This window comes from Palaemon carinicauda, chromosome 3 (assembly GCF_036898095.1).
Source record: "Palaemon carinicauda isolate YSFRI2023 chromosome 3, ASM3689809v2, whole genome shotgun sequence".
In the NCBI taxonomy this organism is placed as follows: domain Eukaryota; kingdom Metazoa; phylum Arthropoda; class Malacostraca; order Decapoda; family Palaemonidae; genus Palaemon; species Palaemon carinicauda.
In genome coordinates, this window is record NC_090727.1 from 92,126,866 (window position 1) to 92,139,365 (window position 12,500).

Sequence of the window (12,500 nt, forward strand, 5' to 3'; positions counted from 1 at the left end):
TGTGTCCTACTGTACATACAATTCCAAGGAAAATTTGGTACATTTGAGGAAAAGCTGTTTCCTTAGGTATGATCTATGTAGAAATTCAATTTGGCTTAAAGAATACCTTAGGCCTAGTATGCTATATTATTATTATTATTATTATTATTATTATTATTATTATCATTATTATTATTATTATTACTTGCTAAGCTCCAACTTAGTTAGAAAAGCGGGATGCTATAAGCCCAAGGGCTCCAACAAGGAAAATAGCCCAGCAAGGAAAGGAAATAAGGAGAAAACTACAAGAGAAGTTTAAGAATAAAAATAACATTGAAATAAATCTTTCTTATATAAGCTATAAAAAACCTGAAAATAACAAGAGGATGAAAACTTCAAAATAACCAGAGGAAGATAAACAGGATATAATAGTGTGCTCGAGTGTACCCCCAAGCAAGAGGGTAAACCCTATGTAAGACTAATTATTTGAACATAAATAGGGTAAGACAACTATCAAGCTTCAAACATTAAGCATTAATTCTTATAACAGCATTCCTGTGAACAAGTCATATAATTCCTAATAGAAGAAATGCACCCGTGTGATGCAGTGTTCATCTGTCTCTATTTCTCTCCCCTGTTTGAATGTCATCTACAGACACTATCATCAAAGTCTCGTCTTCCCTTTGACCCTTTCTCGCATGAAAGCACTGTTTAACGAGGCTTCTGTCTCAAAGACTTTCTTATCAGACACATCATCTCAGAAAACGACACTTTCAGAGCTGAAAGACACGACAGGGGAAAGTCGTGTTATCTCGTTTTAGCTGGTTAGAATGAGGACACAATTTCTTTCCGAGGCCAAAAGTGAACAAGCGGTAGATTTTCAATAATCCAACCAGAGAAACAGAGAACATGTTTCAAGTTTTAAAGATTTAAAGATCACTCATGAATGGCAGAGGCAATGGACAGTGACAATGCCATAGACTTACCGCATATATATATATATATATATATATATATATATATATATATATATATATATACATATATATATATATATATATATATATATATATATATATATATATATATATATATATATATGATCAGCGAGCACCCAAGTCCCCTCTCCACCCAACCTAGGACCAGGGAAGGCCAGGCAATGAATGCTGATGATTCAGCAGATAGCTCTCTAGGCTTCCCAAAATCCCCCATTCATAGCTCGGAAGGATGGTGAGGTTGCAGACACTACATAAAAGTATCGAGCTTCAGCATGACTCGATTTCCCGTCCAGCAGATCGCCAGACAGGGAAGATTCCAATAGGCTGCCAAATTGTTTTTCTGTTCAAATGCCGCCTAGGTCAACCTAGTTTGCTAGGGGTAAACTTAAATTTTCCCAAAAATAACACAGTATGGAAGCCGTAAAATTGATAATATTCTTTATTTCATGAATCTGTACTAAAATTAGCTTTCACAATAGGCAATTCTTAATCTACATTGGATCTCTGCTTCCCGATATTCTATTGAGCCTCCGTTCAGAACATGGCATTTCTACCTAAACAACTCAAAGACTTCATTATTATTATTATTATTATTACGGTCCCACGCATACTGTTTAAATGGCTGAGTTCAGCATCCGAGTTCATTTCAAAAACTAACTAGCGATTACGAGTCCAAAATCACTCAGCGAAAATATGATTGAGGTCCAAAATCCATCTATGACATTTTTATCGATATCTTATGGACAGACCAACAAAAGCAGATGAGTACAGACTATTCTTCACACTATTCTGGCAGAGGAGAAAGACCTTCGCGATTAAACGTTCTGAGGTAAATGATTGAACGCGGAAATATTAATCTATTTAACTCAGAGAACAATCCCTTATCGGAGGATGGCTTCTGGTACGATAGAAGTAGATAGCGCAGCCTGGGTAGGGAATCAAGTCGGAGCTGGTGATCCTTTATAGTGTGTGTATGAGATCGGGATACAGAAATATGATTGTGAAAGTAGCAATGCGTTTTGGAGGTTACTCTTCAATAGAATGAACGAGCTAATGTTGAAAAAGAACCTACTGACACAGGAAATAAAGGTAAAGGTGGTTTTTAAGCAACTCATGACAACCACCCTATCGAGGCAACAAAAATCGGAATACCTATGACATTCCATTTTCAAAATCACGAGAACCCATTTATAACTTCCATATTTTTTCTATTGACTGTGACACTTTATTAAGGTGATATGTACAAATCTGGGAAAGTATATGAATAATATCAAACAAAACTTCTGATAAAAATATATATGTGAAAATTATTTCAAATCAAAATAGAATGATTGATTGAAAGGATTAAATAGATTCACTTGGATGAGAAAACTTGAGGCATTGACTTTACGATTTACATGGAATAAGGTGATAAAAGAAAAAAGACCAGGAATAACGGAAATCAAAGATAAATACGTGTCACAAAAGCCAAAATTTTAATTCACTTCTTCATTTAAACAAATAAATTTCCATTACCTCTCCATACAACCAATTCTCATTATCTCTCCATTCGACCAATTTTCATTACCTCTCCATTCAACCAGTTTTCATTACCTCTCCATTCAACCAGTTTTCATTACCTCTCCATTCAACCAGTTTTCATTACCTCTCCATTCAACCAGTTTTCATTACCTCTCCATTCAACCAGTTTTCATTACCTCTCCATTCAACCAATTCTCATTACATCTCCATTCAACCAGTTTTCATTACCTCTCCATTCAAATATAAATCTAATTTTTATTGGATGCAAAACTGAATTAGGAAACTGTTAGTTTTAACTGCGTATCATTGACAATACTTTAAAACTTAAAATTCCCAAAACATCTAAATTTCCCTCGTAAATCCATAAAACTTGATTATTTCAACCCCCACAACCAATTTCCAATCCATTACGCAGAAAACAGCCGGATCAGACACTTCATCAAAATGTTTATATTTAGTTTGTAATTTAAAGAAATTCTGCGCCGATGAAAAAGTCAAATACCATGGCTAACTCTATGCAAATTACTGGTGATATGTCAATGACAAAATTGCTCTGATGCACTGCACCATTAAGCCCTTTTCAGGAGTTGGAAAGTTATCCTATTGACAAGCTCTCCTCTTTTCCAACGACCTTCTGACGTATAACCAACATCCTGCAATCAACACCTTATAAATTCCGTCACCATAATATACTTGTGACTGGTAAATCATTCTTTACAAAATTATCATATTATAAAAAAGGCTGTCCTTGTTAGCAGAACACCACAAGATTTGCAATGCTTGATTACCAGAATGCATGAAATATCACACGAGGTGGGGCTGAAGATAAATAGAAGAAAAACAGAGATAATGAGAACAGGGTATGCATTGGAAGATGAAATATCGTTGGAAGGAGAAAGGATTAATGAGATAAAAGTCATTTAAGTATTTAGGAACTATGATCTCCAATACAGGGTCTTTAGAATTAGAGTTTAGTGAAAGATTAAAAAAAGCAAATCAGATAATGGCTACGTTAAGAAAAATTTGGAAATCAAATCGCCTGAAATTACATATAAAAATCAGACTATATACCAGTTTAGTGAGATCTGAGTTACTCTATGGACACGAGTCATGGTATGACAATGAAAATCTCCAATAGAATTGGTAAATTTGAGAACAAAGCCCTCTACAGGATATTGTGAGTTAAAAGGGAGGACAGGATTAGAAATGAATCTATAAGAGAGATTACTCGAGTGCCATATGTGGATGAGATCATGATGAGAGGAAGAAGGAGATGGTTTGGACATGCTCTTCGCACAATCCAAGAGAGATGAGTTTACCAAACGTTCAGATGGGCTCCAAAAGGGACTAGAACAGTTTGAAGAAAAGAAAAGTACAAGTACGCAATGGAGTTAAGAGCAAAAGAAGACTGCTTGGCGTGGCGAAGGCATGATCTCTACTGAGTGCCCCTCTGGTTCTTAATGGGCATTCAGTAGAAAGAATGCCTTCGATACGCCAAGCAGGTTAGATATAAGGAAGTAAATCGAAAAATGATGCGAGTTCTCTAACATATAAAAAGGTTCGTTTTCTGTCTAATGAAAATCATATTCATCGGTTCATCGCTTAATCATTCGTTCAACATTTATTTACTCATTTCTTTTAGGAAACTTACCTGAAAATGAGGAAATTAATAAAAAATTAAAAAGACTACTCTTTAATCAAATACAAAACTAAAGAATAGGAAGACCAATAACACAGCAATCTCTTTATACCAATTGACGTGACCCTTTCTCTCACGACATTTTGTGAATGCGTGAGTTGCCTTTCAAGTAGATGAAGAACCGAGAAAATAATTTTAGCAACAATTTCCTTCCCAGTCATTTCACATCTCAGAAAAGGAGAGAAACAGATAACGTACAACCCTCGCCTTCAAATAAACTATCCCGTTCTACATTTACGATAATGTGTAGTATGAATCATGTGTAAATATCACATTTCGGCATGAATTCTTCAAGGCCAATGATTCAAAATTTTATAGACCTTCAACACAGAATAACAAAGACAGAACCAGGACAGTAATTCAATTATTCTAAGCAGCAATACTTAAATTTCTTACATAAACTTCTTTCTCTCAAAGCAGCGAAAACCTATCCATAACGTACCTATTACAAGTATTTACCATTACAAAATATATATAAATAAATTCTTTTCTCTGCGGTTGAGTTATAGTCACCTACCTGTTTACTACATCCCGAGACGATGACACATGTTATAGACCTAAAATAATGTTTATAAGACAACATTTAACACCGCTATTTATGCTAATATGTTCACTGAAGCATAATACCCCACAACTTCTAAAGAGATGCCATTCATTGTCTAGTACACCAATAAATAAGCAGATTAATAAAACTCTTCATAAGGTAATGTAATCAACACATTAAAATGAGTGAGTAGGAGGCAAAAGTATTGCATTCTCTTCTGCATATCATTGTAAGCATAAAACCTTATTTATCAAAAAATAAAAGTGATGGCGACTCCAGCCTTTTTTCTTTAAACCAATCCTTTTCTAATTGGAATTCCATTACAAAAAAAGTCACTACTTAGGGCCACACACAAAAATATCACAAAAGCCTTTACCTGATGATTTGCCAGACTGGGGTTCGAGTCTCGCTCAAGCTCGATAGTTTCTTGCAGTGTCTGCAACCTGACCATCATTGTAAGCTAAGGATTGAGGTTTTGGGAGAGCCTACAGATATATCTGTTGTGTCATCGCCAGCCAATGCCTGGCCCTCCCTGGTCCTAGCTTGATGAAGAGGGGGGTTCGGTGGTGATCATATGTACTGTATATATGGTCAGTATCTAGAGCAATGTCACTGTCTCTTGCCTCTACCATTCACGAGTGGCCTTTAAACCTCCAAGTGTAACTTAAACAAAGTTAACAGTCATAAAGAAAAGTCTTTAAAAGAAAGACGAAAATTTACAAGAGAAAAATTTGCTTCTTCGTTTCTTCTTCCTCCTCCTCGTTACCCTTGTCTGTCTGGATGACCTTAATGGGTCCCCGACTGAGCCCGTTATCCTGCGTTCCTTCCCCATCCAATTATCCGTCATTATTTTCCTCTCACGACGTTTTCCCAGAAAAGACATCGGCAATTTTATCTGGATTTTCCCTTGGTTTTCTCTTACCCATCTCTTTGCATCTCTCTTCAACCAATGTTCTGGTGTAGCCATCTTTACCACATATTTTCTATTTTCATACCTATCTACACCTTTTTGGTAACCTTCTGCGCTAATTATAGAAATAACTGTTTAAATATTACAACACAAGTACAGCAAACTGCAAGTGTATTATGTAATATTAAGCCTTCCACCAATTCTATCCAATTAAAAAGGGTCTATCTAGCCGGTAAATTAAAAATCCTCTCCTGGCCCAAAACTATTTACACTTTTTTGGTAACTTTCAGCTCTAACTAGAAATAACTCTTTAAAAAATCCAATAAGTACAGAAACTAGAAGAGAATGTTATTTAATCTTGAACCATGCAAATAAAAAAAGAAGGCCTATCTAGCGGGTAAATTAAAATTCCTCTGCTAGGTCAAGCCTAACCAGGCATAAATTCACTGACTCGGGGAAAAAAATTCGACCCTCTACATTTACACTTGCTCATCATTCATTTCACGATATAATCATCATTAATCCCAGGTAATCTCTTCCTCCTTAGAGTGAGTTCTCCCAATATTCTTTTGCACGCAAGAAAAAAAAGGTTACAAGGTAAAAAATTATAAAAAAAATCTGTAAAAATAAAATTTTGGTGCAATTAAACAGTTATTTCAAGTGATATTTATTCCACTTGGGTTACGCACATTTTCAACTACATAGAGGAATTCCAAAAGGACACGATGTATCACAGCCCAAAAGGGACTGAGGAGAGGAATGGGAAATGTATGGGTGACTTTGAGGCCTACAATACATTAAACAAAATAACCCAATTGATGACAAGTAAAAAGTAACCATTCGCGTTAATTTTTAGCTAAACTACCCCGAAGTGTATAACTAAAGTAATAATTACGATTGGTGAAAATGAATATATCAGGAAAGAAAAGCCATAGGGAGAACATGATTGATATCTGACTTAAATACTACATGTGGCTGAGAGGGATAATCACATAGAAGTAAAATATTCATAAACCTCTTTACTCATACACTGTTCAAATAGTCAGTGCCAAAGGAATTTTATCATTCAGAGAGAGTAAAACATGACAGAAAAAATACATGTACGGTAGCGCGGTTTTCTTCACATTAAGGAAATTCTCGATTTTATTGAAAGGCTCACAATTTGCGTTGTTCAAGACGAAAGGAATTACAGGGTTGATGCAATTGTAAGAGAGGCGCTGTTTAATCATTTACACTCTATCAGCCCTAAGGGAACACAAGTGTACATATATACAATATATAAATCAGTGTACGCAACCCGTCAAAATTGACGGATAAATATCTAGATAGGTATGCAAACAACGAACACCCTCTCAGCAGGGTATGACTATTTGTCTTCACCCGACCCGTGGGACGAGGAGAGGTGAGCGAGACCGAAAAGTATATACATATATATATATATATATATATATATATATATATATATATATATTAATATATATATATATATATATATATATATATATATATATATATATATATATATATATAATATATATATATATATATATATATATATATATATATTATATATACAGTACATAATATATATGTGTGTAGGTATATATTTACAGGTATATAAAGCCAGATACGTGATTTTTACTATATAATATAGAGAAAAGGAAAAGATATTTGTATCCATTATACTCTAATAAGCTCTGTCCCAGCTGCCCAGGGCTGAATATCCCCCCATTCAGAACCTCTATCAATCCCTACATATTCCTGGGAAACTTTCTGAAAGTGACAGCGTCGTTTACCTTATCCTAAGAACGATCCCCTCAAAAATATCCTTCCTAGGAATCTTGAACGAAAAATTTCAAGGATCGAATGGAGGTAAAGCCTGCCTGACACTTGCGCGCATTTTTTCCATGCACTGGCACGCATTGATGCGCGCCAGTGCGTGCCAGTGTTTTTCCCGCACTGTTCACGACCAGTTCACTCCAGTTCGCGCATCGTTCACGCGATGGCACGAATTGGCACGCGTATTTCACGAGAAGTTCACGACACGTTCACGCGAGTTCACTCATCATTCCGCATCGTTTCCGCATCGTTCACGCCAGTTCACGAATTGGCCACTCCATATAAAAACGGGGCTTCTCCAACCCGAGGACATTCTTGGATTGGCTTCGGAAGAGACAACAATGCTTTCTGTCAGAGACACCATTGCATTGAGGGGAGGAACGTATCTTTTTCGTTTGTATTTTTTGTTGCCCTTTATTTTTGTTTCAATAAGAAAGCATTTGATTTACATATAAATAGCAGACATAAAATATGTACAAGTATTAAGAAAGCATTTTATTTTAACATTAAAAGCAGCAAACATGAAAAGTTTTTAGGCTGTTGATTTTAAGGTAATAGAGAAAAAAGTGTGTTGAAATAAGAAATCATTTTATTTCTACATTAAAAAAGCAAACAGAAAAAATTTGTTTTGCTCATCATTTTAAGGTAATAAAAAAGAATAAGTATGTTGATGAAATAAAACATCATTTTATTTTTACATTCAAACAGCAAACTTAAAAATTTCTTGGGTTTATTTTTCAGTTAATTTTTATTTGAAACAAAAGTTTTGGGTCTTGATTGGTAATAGAGGAAAATAAGTGTGTGCATGAAATAAGACATCATTTTATTTTTACATTCAAACAGCAAATATAAACAATTATTAGGTTTATATTTTTCTTTCCTTTTCATTAATTTTTTTTTCGTTTCCTTTTTGTTTCTCTTCATTATAAAGTTATAGAAATAGTTTGAAATAAGACATCATTTTATTTTTACATTCAAACAGCAAATATAAAAATTTATTAGGTTTATTTTTCTTTCCTTTTCATTAAATTTTTTCGTTTCCTTTTTGTTTCTCTTCATTATAAAGTTATAAAAATAGTTTGAAATAAGATATAATTTTTTTTCACATTAAAACAGCAAATATAAAAATTTATTAGGTTTATTTTTCTTTCCTTTTCATTAATTTTTTCGTTTCCTTTTTGTTTCTCTTCATTATAAAGTTATAGAAATAGTTTGAAATAAGATATATTTTTTTTCACATTAAAACAGCAAATATAATAATTTATTAGGTTTATTTTTCTTTCCTTTTCATTAATTTTTTCGTTTCCTTTTTGTTTCTCTTCATTATAAAGTTATAGAAATAGTTTGAAATAAGATATAATTTTTTTCACATTAAAACAGCAAATATAAAAATTTATTAGGTTTATTTTTCTTTCCTTTTCATTAATTTTTTCGTTTCCTTTTTGTTTCTCTTCATTATAAAGTTATAGAAATAGTTTGAAATAAGATATCATTTTTTTTTCACATTAAAACAGCAAATATAGAAATTTATTAGGTTTATTTTTCTTTCCTTTTCATTAATTTTTTCGTTTCCTTTTTGTTTCTCTTCATTATAAAGTTCACGCCACTTCCCGCATCGTTCACTCCAGTTCACGCCAGTTCCCGCACTGTTCACTCCAGTTCACTCCAGTTGGCGCATCGTTCACGACTATTTCACGGCCATTTAGTGCGTGCCAATGCGTGCCACAAACTTTAAACATTACAAAGTTCTGGGCGCGCATGGCACGCATTGGTACGCTCTGGCACGCGAGTTCCCGCACTGTTCACGACATTTTCACGGCTCGTTCACGCGAGTTCGCGCATCAATGCGTGCCAGTGCGTGCCACGAATGCGCGCAAGTGTCAGGCAGGCTTAAGGCAAAGGGACCCTAGTGAAAGCTTTTTGGTGAAGTGGAGAAAATACCGATAAAAGGTGTTGCATAATAGGTAAATTAGAACATAAGATACATACAGAGCATAATCATGAAAATAGAAATTGCAAAAGATGAGAACATTTTGATAAACAAATAAGCATTTACGCACTTCGTTGCATCAAACTTAAATATAGCAAATTTCTAACAAGGAAATCGAATAACAAAAAATCAAACTACTACTAATGGTCTGTTGACAAAACTACTTTAATGGCTAAAACCCTGATGGTTAAAATATTCTGTACTTCAAACTAATGACCTTCCTACATTTAAATAACATCTAAATCAAATTCTACATTTAAATTCTTAAAATTTCTTTAATCTCTCTACACAATCGCAATAACTTCCTTATTCAACATTATCTTTTATCACGAAGATTCTTGGGAAACACAACAACAAATTTAAAATGCCTACAGTTATTATTATTATCACTCGTTAAGCTACAATCCTAGTGGGAAAACTAGAATGCTGTAAGCCCAACGACTCCAACTCGTAAAATAACCCAGTGGTGAAAGGAAACAAGGAAATAAGTTAACTACAAGAGAAACAGCTAAAATAAAATATTTTGAGAACAGTCACAATATTTAAGTAGATTTTTCATATATAAACTATAAAACCTATAAAAAAACAAGAGGAAGATGAATGAGACAATAGTTCCATCTCTAAGAGTATTTAAGCTCCTCAATATGATCCAACGTTAAGACAAATTGGAGATTACGAAAAGAGAGGGGTAAACCCACTTCCAAGAGAAGCAATTATTTCAAAGAACCTCACTAATGACAGATCCCTTAATGAAATGTAAACATTCCTGATGGTTCATTATTGATTCCCCAAATATTATGATCATGCGTTCCTATTCTACTACTCAAAGGGGGTTGGACACATTTCCTTCATGTATAGAGCTCCAATTGGAAACGTCCCTGCCTAGCAATCTGTCGGACGGGAGTTCTTGACCCGCTCTAACTAAAGAACTATAGGTCTATAGATCTACCTGATGAGTCATCGCTAGACATTGCTTGGACCTAAACTTTACTGGTCCTAGCTTGCTGGAGAAGAGGCTTGGGCACTGATCATATGTATAAATAGTTAGTCTCCAACATTGTCCTGTCCCTTGCCAGTGAATTCCTGAGCGACCTTTAAACCGTTATGGCCTATATAAAGAGCAGACTTAAAATATGATGAGATTTAAAAAGAATAAGTACGAACGAGAACATAAAATACCTCCAAAGAAGAATAGATTTCACATGTCGGTTATCTCAAGAAATAGATCCTACAAAAAAGCCAAAAGCAAAGACATAAGACCAGACAAAACACTGATATATTCTGAAATAATTACGACAATAAAACTCCTGAATGGGAAGATAACTTTAAAACCTTAGGAAACTAATTCGTTCCTCTTTAGTAGGTTTTAAGTGCCATAGTGAATTCAATAACGAAAAATTAAATTCAAGCACTCAAAAATTAATTTCAGATTGAAAACAAGATAAAAAATCTATATTAAAATTCCAATTAGATGAAAGGAAAGCCCGAAAATATACTCTTTGACAAACAGAAGAAAACATTAAACGAAGAAGTATCCTTAACTTTTGGCAAATTGAAGAGATACTCGCACAGACACTTAGAAAAAAAATCTTGTCAGTGAAACGTCAATGAAACTTCTCGCAGCCGACGAATTCCATTTGGGTCTCATTTCCCCACAAACATTGAAAAAAGGGTCCGTGAAATGTCTTCTCTTTATTTCCATTATCCCTCAAAATTCTCCGAGAACTGAATCTATTTTCGAAATACACATGGGGCCTTTCTTTGGCGATTGCACAGCAGTGAGAATTTAAAGAGGAAAAAAAAATCATTTTTTTTATAGAATGGGAGTAATTTATTATATCAATAATAAATAAAAGTTGTCACTGATATGTGAATCAAATGCACGTTATGTATTTAAATGAAACAGATGACTGAACTGGAAAAGACATTCATAGCTCATCAATAGGACAGAAATTCTGAGTACTTACAATAAAATTTCATGTATATAAGAAGCAATCTTTATTATATGTATGTATATATATATATATATATATATATATATATATATATATATATATTGAAATCTACTTTTCTCTCTTTTAGACCTGACTAAATTACTGTGTACATATATTTCTAATGAAAAGTAAATGCAATAAAATGATTGATACCTAATGTATGATTCACTCAGACATGTAAATCAGCAATATAAAGTCACACTGCACCTGCTATATATCTTATAAATATATATGATAAAAATATTTAAATATAATTTGTTCGTCTTTTGAAAATCTCTAAACCTTCTGCCAAATTGGAGAGTGGGATTCATTTAATTCAATCTCCCACTTCAATTGATTTTTTTTCTTAGTAACGACACCTTCCTCAGCCACAGACATCCAATTTCTATCTGAAGCTTCGAAGCAATTCCCATTGTAATTTCATTATACAACATGAATGACTCATAATCTATTTTGCATCCAGAACAGTAGAATAGAGAAGGGTTATACTGCTATGTTGAAGTTAATTTTTCTTTTCTTTCATATTTGTATTTCACATATAAAGAATGGTTATTTAAGCATTATCCCCTCACAGTTTCTTTGTCCATTGCACGAAATAATAAAACAAAAGTTGCATCGAAAAGTTTAATATAAATGTGAAAGAACTGACAAAAATATCCTTATTAGATGACTGACTATCGGATGTTCCCTTATCTACACATTTGGAAAGGGCGTTGTTGTAGATTGCCTGACCCTTCCGGCCAGACATGTGAGAGAGAGAGAGAGAGAGAGAGAGAGAGAGAGAGAGAGACTTGAACTATCAACAGTATCAAAAACACAATACCATCAAAACATCAAAGAGGAACAGAAAAACAAAAATCTGATATTGCTCTTTCAGTGCGATATTCAAACTGCCTCCATTTTCCTTTTACCACGGCTATTTTACATTTTTTTTTTTTTAAGCGCGCTATAGTTCTTTATGTCATCATCTAGTTCATTAGCCTAATTACTACAACTGTATAGAAAATTTCATCTGTTTATGTATAT